The sequence below is a fragment of the Apodemus sylvaticus genome, chromosome 8 (genome assembly GCF_947179515.1).
Source record: "Apodemus sylvaticus chromosome 8, mApoSyl1.1, whole genome shotgun sequence".
In the NCBI taxonomy this organism is placed as follows: domain Eukaryota; kingdom Metazoa; phylum Chordata; class Mammalia; order Rodentia; family Muridae; genus Apodemus; species Apodemus sylvaticus.
Window position 1 is genome coordinate 20,912,999 of NC_067479.1, and position 13,255 is coordinate 20,926,253.

A 13,255-nucleotide genomic window follows, 5' to 3' on the forward strand; every position below is an offset into this window, starting at 1 on the left:
GAATTCGTATCATGGATTCTTGAGCTGATAAAATAATCACACGAAGAGCTTCAATAATACAAGAACCTTGGATGACATAATTTGGTTAAGAAGCTGAGTGTTGGGGCACAGTGGAAGCATCAAGACACTATGAGCAGGTAGGTGTGGCGAGATGCAAGAGACAGAGAAGCCATGCAGCAGCAGTTGGTGTGATGCGGAACTGAAAACACCGCGGAGGTTGAGTTCCTGCCCCTCCGGAAATGGTGAGTGGCACAGCCCAGCCAGAGACAATCGCAAGTGCGAGTCGTCCTACGCCTGCTTGCTCTGAGAAAACCCACCACAGTGTGAGTCGCTGCTGTGACCCCTGGAGCTGCATGCCAGCCCAGGAAGAAGAGCAGGACCTGCGGAATGGAGACCACAGCTGACTGACATGTCCGGCGTGCCTGTTTTGCATCAGAGCCCTATCTGCTCATCTCTGTAGTTTCTCGTGGTGGCGATTCAACCACGAAACTAGATGACTCTATTTTGAATTATGAATTTTCTTTGCTCCGCTTAACTTTGGCCAGGGATTTATTTCCCCTTCAATCTTTGGGTTGGATAGACATTTAATCATCCTACCTTTCAAACGAAGCTGTCATTGCTGATGTGGCATGGGTGGGCGGGGCCGCTCCGATGGGCAAGTGTGGTGCCGAGATGGGGGGGGGGAGAGACAGAGAGAGAGAGAGAGAGAGAGAGAGAGAGAGAGAGAGAGAGAGAGAGAGAGAGAGAGAGAGAGGTTTGAGCACTATGGAGAGAGGTAGAACCAGAGATGTGAAGGTGGTAGGGACAACCTGATGTAAGTAGCCTGAGATGCCACCTGAGGCCGTGATGAGGTCCTGGCCATGTCTGTGTCTGTGACCCTGCCGCAGCAGGGGTCTTTGTCTATCTGTGCCCCATGTTACCACCAAAGGCCATGTGGATGTCCCTGGTGTGGGTTGCTGCCAGCGGCCATGTTTGACGTCCAAGGACTGTCTAGAGCAGCTTCTCACCTCACCTTGGCAGCACAGTAGAACTGGCCCTGGTGGCAGGGTATGGGTGAGCAGGCCCCGCCCCTTGAGGTTGAATGGTGGCAGTGGGCACAGGAGAGATAACCACCTCCAGCCCCTGGCCCCCTGTGGCAGGCTGGAGAGCTGGCTCTGCCCCTCACCAGGGCAGTGATGGAGAGCGCATGGTCCTGATGGCACGGGCACAGGAAAGCTTGTCCAGGCAGGCAGAAGAGCTGGATCACCTCTCACCTAGCAAAGCTGGAGATCTGGTCCTGGTGGCCCAGGCACGGGATAGCTGGCCAGCGGGCTAATTCAGTTACCACCCAGCCCAGGCCCAGGGCTTGTGGACCATCCCAAAGCAATGATCTCATCTATGAACTGCTAGAGTGTGTGCAAGGCCCCTGTAGGGCCAAAGCTGCAGGATCTCCATGGCACAGAGAAACAACAGGATATTTGAGAGAAGCTCTGGTGAGGATCCAGTGTTGATGGTGTAGAAGAAGACAGAGGCCTCAGATCAGACCAATGGCATTGCAGTGAACATTTGCAAGTAAAGCCGTTTGGGCCAAAGGTCGTACTGTGGGACAGACACTAGATATAGTAACCCACGTTACTATCAGTATTATGTGGATTCCAGGGTTACGCCTCAGCATATGACACACTGCAGCTTCTACACTGAGACGTTTGTTGTTGCTGCTGTTTGGTGGGGGAGTTTGCAAGGGCAGAGGGCAGGAGACAAATATGGAGGGGTGGGGAGATGAGTGGGACTGGGGTATATCATATGTGAAATTCACAAAGAATCAATAAAACGTTTAAGAAAAGCTGAATTTTTTAAAAATGGAAATTAAAGATGGATTTATTCTTTAAATACCCTCTCTTCCTTCTTTTCTTCTTTCCTTTCTTCCTTCCTACCTTCATTCTTTCTCCCTTTCTTTCTCTCTCTCTCTCTCTCTCTTTCTTTCCTTCCTTCTTTCTTTCTTTCCTTTTCTTTTACTTCCTTATTTCTGAATTCTTTCTATCCACCTGTTTGCAGCCTCAATACCCAATAAAATGTTGCTGTGGATTAATTCACTCGATAGCAGTTTTCTCCCCTTAGACAAACCGAGTATAGATGTGAGCAATGGTCCTTGTCTGACAGCCATCTCTTTCCGTTGGCTCAAACTGCCAACCAGCAGGGCAGGCTTGATAACCAAAGAGTCTGGATATGATAAAGAGAACAAAATCAGCTCCATAATGACACTTCGTCCATGGATAGCTTATGAGCATTAGATATAGATAGACATGTTACTATCAGTTACTAGATATAGTAACCCACGTTACTATCAGTATTATGTGGATTCCAGGGTTACGCCTCAGCATATGCATTTCACGTATATAAACATGAATATATTCATATTCATCTGCCGTCCCCTCTAGGTTCCACACCACAGTTGCCACACAGTAGCCCATTCATTCCTTCTTCGAGCAAGTTATTGTGATTAGGCTGATAGTACAAAAAATTGTTCCCCTGTCAATCAAAACTATTCGAGAGCATCATTTTTGTGGAAATGTCTCATAGCATCTTCTGCATCTTTTGTCTTGGTAGGAACATGATACTCAGACAACAGTGTTCGCTGTTTCTGAGTTTCACCACTTTCTCCACCTAGCAGATGCAACCCCAACCTAATATGGTTGAAAACCTCATTCTATGAGAGAGAAGTTAGACCCACTAAGCACTGATATGAAACACCCATCTCAGGACTATCAGTGCGTCCAGAATGTAAACAGAGCATTTTCATATGATATACAATAAAGACTTCATGAGGTATCATGGAAAAACAAATCAAAATTACACTTGCTATAATATTTCACACATATTAGTGATGGCGGCAAAAACTGGGAAAATTGGAGAGAATTATAATACAGGGTTTTGGAGAGAAAGTGATGCAAATATTCCAAAAGGATTAGAAGGCACAGAAACACATTATAATATAGCCCATGAACTGTTAAATACAGGAGTTATTGTCGCGATGGGCTAGGACAGCTGTCAGGAGACACTGTATAAAATGACCATTGTCAGGACTTCAGCTGAAATGCTCCTGATTATCTTAAATTAAGAAAATTTCCAGAATGTGAAACATTATCTAGAATGTGGAGAAGGGACAGAGGGTTAGGAGCACTCAAATCAGCCAAAAATTCTATGTTCAATAAAAATAAGACCCAACTATTCTTGTAAGAAACCTACATAGACTGGTGGCCAACGACACACCCAGATTGAAAGAGAAACGATGGGTAGTAATATTTCAAATTGATAGGATCTGAAAGTAAGTTGGGGTAGTATATTCATAGTATATATCATTGTCTTGTGGTTCTGGGAGTCTGAGATAGACCATCTGATGGTGTTTCTTAGTCATGCTAGAAATACCAGGAAGATCTTTAAACCTGCTTTGACCCACCTTCTTCACAGAGACATTTATTTATCTTCTCTGGTACTACTTGAGTTGAATCATTCACATAGTAGATACTTATAATGTCGATGTTGGACAAATGCAAGAGCCATTAATCATCTGCAGGCAGAGAAAAGAGAGACATTCCCATACTTTTGAAAAGATAGGCAAGATTTGGGCAGATGAGGAAGGGTGGCATTCTAAAACTGGGAAAGAGCTACACTGTTGAGGTTCTTCTTTATGGGGGATGACTGACAGATGGGGAGAGGTAGGTGTGTCTCGGGCATTCTGTGTGATATAAAACACAGATTCCATAGAGAAATAAGGAGAGAACATCTCATGGGTTTGAAGCATGGAAGGAGAGATGTGTGTTTCTACAATAAGGTGCTGCTCTTCTGTAGTGAAGACTCTTCCTGTAGACATGCACAAGGACTGAATGATTGGGGACAATATGGAGGCTTGTTTCCTGGGATACTGTTTAATTGTGCAATTGTATGGTGTCCACCATGTGTGTGTGTGTGTAGGCAAGTCCTCAAGTAGATTTTCAGGGGTAGCAACTGACCATTTACGGTGATTTCTGGACTGTGTATAGAACTTTTGGTTCTTTTTGACACCTATATGTTGGTAGTGCTAAATCTGAACTTGGTCATCTATATAAAATCCAAATGGGAAAAAGATGAGAAAACAATTTCTAGGCCCACCTATAGATGGAACTAAGAAGGCTTCTGAGAGTGAGATTTTATCTTCAACTCCCTCAAGTCTTCACATTCAGGAGTTAGGTTACCCCCATACAAGGATGATGTATTTTGGGTATGAAAATTTTATAATGAAACTCTCCTTTAAGAAACAAATTCACTCTGTCACTTAGGCTATCTGTGGGAAATGCTCCTTAGGTGTATTTCTAGGATCAATTTTCTCTCTCTCTCTCTCTCTCTCTCTCTCTCTCTCTCTCTCTCTCTCTCTCTCTCTTTAAAGATTTATTTATTTATGATATGTGAGTCTACTGTAGCTGTCTTCAGATACCAGAAGAGACATCAGATCTCATGACAGATGGTTGTGAGCCACCATGTTGGTACTGGGATTTGAACTCAGGACCATTGGAAGAGCAGTCAGTGCTCTCAACCGCTGATCCATCTCTCCAGCCTCCAGGATCAATTCTCTTAACAATTATTTGCTTGAGCAGGAATTTTTCTAAGGGGTCTCCAACTGTAATACTGAACAGTTAACCAGTAATAACTATTTCAAACAATGCCTTCAATGCATAAAAGTACTTTTGTCTTTTTATTTTAAAACTGTAATTATGGTGAAATAGCACATTGTATTGAATCTGAAAGTAAAAGATAGTAGTTTGGGAACTAATAGTTGAATTATGATCATTTTTCTGTTTATTAGCAATTGGGAAAATATCCATGACTTTAAATTTGCAACATTGAGAAGAGCCAGTAAAAGAATACAAAATATTCAACTTATGTTGTTCCCAAATAAATTGTGATTTTCTGCATCTTAATTTATCTTTTCTTATAAGATTTGGTATTTCTTTAAGAAATTACCAGTTAAAACATTTTCATAAGATTAAAATGAATATTTTAAAGGTATTAGCAATATACACAAAACTAATTCATTGTAATTTTTTAGCAAGTCTTATTTAGCTATTAATATTTTTTTGTAAAAATAATATAGAATAGTTAGGAAAAATAAAAGACCAAATTTAATTCAACATTCCTTCATTTCTCTTTTTTCCCTCTCTCTTTTCCTCTTTCCTCTTTTTAAAAAAGATATTTTTAAAATTTCAAAGTGTGTGTGTGTGTGTGTGTGTGTGTGTGTGTGTGTATGTGTGTGTGTATGTGTGTGTGTGTATACTGGGCTTGTAATTACCCATGGCAGCCAGAAGAGGACAGCAGATTCCCAGGGTCTGGAATTTGATATGATGGTTGCTTGGGAACTGGGCAGCTTGAGCATGCTTTGCCCTTACCTGCTGAGCCATCTCTCCAGGAACTCCTTCCCACAATGCTTTTAAGGCTTGAGTGTGGCTGAGGATACATGTGAGAACCTTTGAAGTTACTCATGTATTCTGTGGAGGAGAGGAGGTTTTTCATTTGAGTAGCTTGACCCTTGTTCTTTTAACCAAGAGACCAAATAATTGAGAGCACATCTGAGGATACCAAAGCCCATAGTTTAAGGTAGGAAGCGATTCTGATTTTGTCTTAGGAAATAGATACTACCATTTCTTCCTCATTAATATTTTAGATCAAGAGAGTGTGTGGTTAGATCATTGCCCTGGGAATCAGGTGACTTGAGGCAAGCTCTAACCTAGATACATCCGAGACTTTCTAGGCAAAGAGACTTTTTCCTTCTCTGTAGAACAAAGAGGCCCAGCCTCACTGGTCTGTAACTCCTTCCACCTTTTAAATTTCTAGAAAGCCATAGTTTATGGTAAAAGGGTCTCTCCCCAATACTATCATTTATATTATATTTGAGAGCCCAATGTGATTTGTAGAATCTTGGGCCTTTCTAGCTAAAGCAAATTTTGGACTTAATTCTGGAGGTCTGGATAGATAATACAATTTGGCTCATGGATTGTTTGCATTACTGGTCTGCACAGGAGGGAACTCATTACCTAGGAATAGCCTTATAGATTTGGTCTTGACTGTTTCACAGAGTTTGAGTGTAAACAGAAGATTTAAAACCAAATACCAGGGTTTGAAATCTAGGTTTATTTCTGGTTTTAAAATGTTAGAGAACTGCTTTCAAATTAAAGACATGACAACTTTTCTTCCTTAGTGTTTGCTATCCTCAAAGATGTAGTTACTGGAATTTTGAGACGGGTCAAACTGCTTTTAACCTGGCTACTGTTATTCAATTTTTATCAATTCTTCATTTTCTGTTAACGAAAAATCTGTCTCATGCCTTCAATATATAAAAGGTAGAAAGATCATGAAGTAGCCAGAAGCAGATAAATATTGATGCAGTAGAACATGCGTGTTGCCAAGAATTAGAATAACCTGTCATTTCTGTCATGGGACAAGGGCAGGACCACGGCAAGCCTCTCCCTCTCTGGATTTCTCTCCCTTGTTTAGTTTTTGTTTAGTAAACATCTGCTTTCTGTTATATTATTTATCTCCTTACCCTTTATAAATGGCAATGGAGTCCACTAGCCTGTCAATAGCATATCATTTATTTGTTGCTACAGCTGAGCCTGACCTTCATTGATTTTATTGGAGTAATTTGCTGGGAATGATTTTTTAATGTTAGATTTATTGCCGAGGCACTTCATTGTCAGGTAATTGAAGCAAATTGTAATTTTTTTTCAAAATGAATGCAAGCACAGCAGGGTTGATTTTCAAGGATTTTTTGCTATTGGGAGAAACATATAGCTCACATTATAAACTTTAAAACTTTGTGAAGGTAGATTATTTTGAATAACATGTATTTAAAAAAAGAATAACATGTATTTAAAGTCTTTAGATTTTTCTCAAAGATGGCTGAGTAGCTGATAATTAGAATTCAAAAATGATGTTGCAAATTAAATTAGGTAAACTAATTAATTGTATAAATGTATCAGCAGCAACACCGCCTCTTACAGAATGGTTATTGCTGTTTTGAACTATAGATTTAGTTATGAGTATAGTAATATTGTATTAACCCATTCTCCAGGACTATTGATACCAAAGGGTTTAGTATACCGTGCTTTGCTCTGGAAATACTTGTCCCCATAATAATAGCTATAATAGCTATTGCTGTCTCTAGGTGAGGCTGTCTTAGTATCTGCATATTTATCTTAGTGATGTTCAGAGTCATTACACAGCTGCTGTGTCCACACAGTAGAAGAGACAGTAAGCCTTGTATTTCATAGGTTTAAGTATTTGTTTTTATGTGACAGAAGGATGTGCTGTTGGATCCCAGGCTAGCAGGAGAGGATCAGAAAATTTTGCCAGTAAGGCTGGTATTTTCATGATACTGAAACTGGATTTTGACTAGAAATGAAAGAGATGTCCTAACTCAGTTTTCAATATTAGCTAACAAAACATGGAGTGTTTTACAGTCCAAATGATGATTCCTTGTTTGATAGGAAGACTCCCACCCAAGATGTTGGAATTATTTAAGGGATGGTGGAGCTGACCTTTAGCCGTATTCTCAAATGAGTATCTCCATTGTTACACTTTCTTAGGAGTGAAATCAAAGAGAGCCATCAACAGAGAAAACACTGGGTCAAAAATTTCTGGAAACATGTTCTAATTGCAGCTTCTTCTTCATTTGCAAATTCTCATCTTAAAGTAAAATAAGAACTTCTTAACCATAGAGTTGTAAACTATTTGAAAATGAATTTTATATAGTTAGAAAATTTCTGGAAAAAAAAAGAAAACTTCTGGAAATGATAATTACTCCTGTCTGTATGTAACGGATATTAGTGATATAATCATTTCTGTTCAAGTTACCAATGAATTACTCTCCCATCATATATTGTAGACTTTATTTTGTATCTACGTTAGTGGGTGTATAGGTTACTGCATCATCAGACCTTTAAGATTCATACTTATGTTGGAAGGGAGGAATAATTATGTTAAGAAGAATATTCATAAAGTTCAATCAACCAAGTAGAGACTGCTTTCCTGTGTGGAGAGTGATGTGCTGATTACAAAGGCAGATGAGGTGGTGAACTCCTCTTCAGACTGGACCTCGGATTCTGTCTTAATTTAGGCAGAACTTACAGGGAAATGGGAGATTTGTGAAAACTTCAGGGAGAAACTTCTTGCATCTGAATCGCCATGCCTCTTGGTTGTCTCGGCTCCTGTCGGTGTTATTGATAGGAGGAATCCATCACCATATTTTTGTGGTGATTAAGACACCTGACCTTTCCTTTGCAGGTACAAATAGGTAGTTCTTCAGAGGCTGTAACTGAACGACAAGATAATTCCGTCCATTTAATATTGAAGTGATGTTGACAGCATCATTCTTCTCGGGTTGGAAACAGGACAGCGCACGGGCCTCTTCTGCCGCAGCCTGTTCTGCCAGTGGGTGATGGATTTCCCTCTGACTAATCGCTGTCACATTAACCCGCAGTATTTCATCCTTCAGCGCTGTCAAGATAATGACGATAATCCAAGTGGCTCATTGTAGGTAAAGGAAATTATATGAGCCAAGTAATATCATAAAACAGTGTTTAAATATTTTAATTTCATTTGTCAGGGCTGCCCCAACACTTCATTACACACATAACCATCTCTCATCAGTGGAATTAGTGCATTATTCATTACTGTTAATTATTTTCACATAATGGCTGCCCTGATATATTTAACCTCCACATTATATCTCAGATAATGGGTCTGTAAAATTGAATTGTGTGAAGAGTGGAGTTCTAAAGCTCATTTGCCGAACATCAAAGAACAAAGAAGAGGAAAAGAATTCTAAATGGGACATTTTGCCCAGCTGGGGCCAAACATTTGTTTCTGTCTGATTTGCATACAGAAAATAGGTGGTGTAGAGCAGCTTAATATGGTATGGGCTGATGGATCCTGTAACACAACCAATTAGGATTAGATAATATCACACATGTCTAAAACAACTTGAGAGTTATATCGGAGAAAGCACGGCAGCTCACAGGCCATCCTATACAGGCCAGAGGAAATAGCATTCCTTCAAGGGGCCAATTATCAAAGTCAAAATGAGGGTGTGTGTGTGTGTGTGTGTGTGTGTGTGTGAGAGAGAGAGAGAGAGAGAGAGAGAGAGAGAATGTGTCAGAGATGACAGAAAAGGGGGTAAGAGAGATGGAAAGTTTAAGACTATTTATTTCATGAATAGCTTTAATAATAGACGCTAGTTTTGAACAGCAGTGAAAACTAAGACAATCACAGAAGTCCGTTCAGATCCTGCTCATTCATTTCTATCACGACTGGCATAAAATCAGCTGCTTATGAGTATGACGACATTTCTCAGTAATTGAAAGCCTTTCAATGTTCATGTAAACAAGACATCAATTTAGAACCAACTGAGCTGTGCAAGAGGCCATTTTTACGTTACTACTTCGTAAGGGTCTGATTAGCCATGTCCAAACACATCTATCTTAATATGTGTTTATTAAGAGTATTAGTAACGGAACCAAAAAGCCAGCTGGAATTGGTGGGATCTGAGAGGGAAATATCTGGAAGGGGGGCAACTCTGCTAACGTTGCAAAGCGTTTTCTGGAGAGCAGACTTTTGGCTTTGAGGTAAAATGAGTGAGTGGTTCACGGAAGGTTCACAGGATTCTTTCATAATAGTAACTAATCTTGTGAAAAATAAAAAATAACAGCCCTATATGACGTTTTACCTTATCCTGAGTGACATACACAGCCTTTGCCTTAAAAGAGAAGCCAGTTCACAGTTTCCCAACTCATGAAATATTTTAGAAGAGCAGCTAAAATATGTTTCTTCTCAAAAAAATCTTTCCTTCAGTACGGTTTGTGAACTACGGTCTTAAAGGTCAGTGTTACATTCCTGAGTATTTTCCCAGTTGCTTTCTGTTGTCCTGACAGAGGAGTTTGACCGAACACAGCTCAGTGGATGGAGATCACTTATTCGGCTTACAGATTACCGTCCGACGCGGAGAGAATTCAAGCAGGAAGCTAGAGGAGAAGGCTGCTGGAAAGGGAGCTTTCTGGTTTGTTTTTAGCAGAGCACGGATCCAGCCATTTTGACTCGCCACAGCTATCCCGGGACCCGATACTTTATACCCTTGACTCTTGCTTTGCGCCTCATACCCAGTAACCGTTGTTTTATTATTTTTATTTTGTGTGCCTCTGTGTATGTATGTGCACCATGTGCATGCGGGTAAATTCGGAGCAAGAAGAGGGCAACACTGCCCGGAACCGCAGGTGTGGACCGCTAAGTTGTGAGTGCTGAGACTCTAATTCTGGGCCTCCGCGAGCGCAGCAAGTGCCTTCGCTGCAGCTTTCGGATCTGACTTTTTAATGAAGAGCAATTCCATGTACAAATGATATCATCCAAAAATTTTCTTTCTGTGCATGGATTGTTCCACTTTTCATAGTAACGTCCTTAAGGTTTGCTTGTTATAAGGTGAATGGCAAGACCTCATTCTGTTCAAGGCTGAATAATATTTCATTAGAATATAATATATTATTTATTTATTCCTCAACAGAGAGTTACATTGCTTCCCTATCTCTCTCCCTCTCCCTCCTTCTCTCTCTGCCTCTCTCTCTCTCTCTCTCTCTCTCTCTCACACACACACACACACACAAAGAGTTATATATATATATACATATATACTATATATGTTAATCCTGATATGAGAGTTCAGAATCATGTGGAAATTCTATCCTTCTTGTTTTTAGGAACTCCTAATACTAATTTTTAAGGTTCTGCATACATTCCCAACATGAGCTACTGTTCCCCTTTCCCTGTGTCCTCTCCAATACTTATAGAAACTGTTTATAGTGATTCCAACAAGAGTGGGTTCCTACCTCCATATTGTTTTAAGTTGACTTTTTGGTTTTTACTGATACGTGATTCCTATCTTTTTCTATGGGTCTGTGGGTCATTTACACACCTTCTTTCCTTTTCTTTTCTCCGTTTTGTTTTATAAAAGCAAGCCTTGCTGTGCAGTGTGGCCTAGACTACAGTAGATAGGTCAGAATGGCTTCAAATGGTTCTCTGCCCCTTTCATGTCGGAGTCACGGTCACGCTTGCCACACCAAGCTCACTCGTCTTTCTTTGAAACTTGTCTATTCAAGTATTCGCTCATTTTTTAATTAGGTTGTCCATTTGTTTTTCTGTTGAATCGCTTGAATTTGAGTCAGATAAATAGCTCACAAAGATTCGCTCACAGTCCATAGTGTCTCCTCCGTGTGTTGCTTTATTTGGTGAATGGGGACATTTGAGTCTGGTGCAATCCAGTTTGTTTATTTCTATTTATGTTGACTATTTTCTCATAGTGTATGTAAGAAACCTCTACCCATATAATATAATTGGGATGTTTAAAATCAGCTATTGTTTTAATATCTTTATTAAAAGATTTATTACAGAGTCTGTTCTTTCCCAATGTGTGTTGTACTGGCTAATTTTGTGTGTCAACTTGACACAGGCTGGAGTTATCACAGAGAAAGGAGCTTTGGTTGGGGAAGTGCCTCCAGGAGATCCAGCTGTGGGGCATTTTCTCAATTAGTGATCAAGTGGGAGGGCCCCTTGTGGGTGGTACCATCTCTGGGCTGGTGCTCTTGGGTTCTATAAGAGAGCAGGCTGAGCAAGCCAGGGGAAGCAAGCCAGTAAGAAACATCCCTCCATGGCCTCTGCATCAGCTCCTGCTTCCTGACCTGCTTGAGTTCCAGTCCTGACTTCCTTTAGTGATGAACAGCAATGTGGAAGTGTAAGTTCAATAAACCCTTTCCTTCCCAACTTGCTTCTTGGTCATGATGTTGTGCAGGAATAGAAACCCTGACTAAGACGGTGTTTTTACACCATTGTTAAAAATAATTGGTAATAAATATAAGGGTCTTCTGAGCTTTGTATCCTATTATATTTATCAGCATATCAGTTTCATATCAGTACCATTCTTTTTTAAACAGAATAGCTTTACAACATACTTTGAAATGAAATATTATGATGGTTGTGTGGCTCTTGCTTGTTTTTATTTTATTTTAATTTTTGCTCACATTAATTAGGTTATTATGTGCTTTTTATGGTTTCTTATAAATTTTGTCTGGTGTGAAAAATAACATTAGAAATTGAGGATGTTCTACATCTGTAGGTGACAGTTGCTAGAATGGACACTGTGATAGTATTAGTTCCAGTTCTTCTCATCTGTAAACATAGATATATTTTCATTTATTTATTTCCCCTGCTATTTCTGTCAGCAATTTTTTTTATCTTTCACAAACATCTATATTATTTTCAGAGTTTCACCAAACACATTACAACTCCTTAGATCCTCTAATATAGAGAGACAGGAATGTGCACGAAGTGGAGGTGTCTGATGTGACCCTGGGTAGGCAGAGGGGCTCCTATCTCCACCAGCTTTGGATAGGCTGTCAACCCCTGCTCTGAGCAGTGATGCTTTTGAGGTGGCCTCTGGTCACCTGGGATATCTTCATTTGCTTCCTTCCTCCTGGCTGGACTCAAGGCTGTGAGAGAAGCCTGACCAACCCTGAACGTGATGGATTTCCACAAGGCTCCCTCCTGAGGTCTGTCTACACATGGGTCCTCTCCAACACTGTTACTGTAGAATGGTAGCATCCAGCATCCTCTGGTGATCTTCTATTTTTTAAATGTTTTTATTTTTTTTATTCAATATATTTTTTATTTACATTTCAAATGATTTCCCCTTTTCTAGACCCCTACTCCCCAAAAGTCCCATCAGCCCCCTTCCCTCCCCCTGTTTTCCGACCTAACCCTTCCCACTTCCCTATTCTGGTTTTGCCCTATACTGCTTCACTGAGTCTTTCCAGAACAAGGGGCCACTCCTCCATTCTTCTTGTACCTCATTTGATGTGTGGATTATGTTTTGGGTATTCCAGTTTTCTAGGTTAATATCCACTTATTAGTGAGTGCATACCATGATTCATCTTTTGAGTCTGGGTTACCTCACTTAGTATGATGTTCTCCAGCTCCATCCATTTGCCTAAGAATTTCATGAATTCATTGTTTCTAATGGCTGAATAGTACTCCATTGTGTACATATACCACATTTTATAGTTATAAGTGTTGTGTCTCTTATTTCCTAGTCATATTTGCTCTAAAGTGTTTTTCTTTCTGATGCTGTTATACATAAGATTGTTTTCCTTGTCTTAGTGTGTATGTGTGTGTGTGTGTGTGTGTGTGTAATAGTGTATTGACTTTG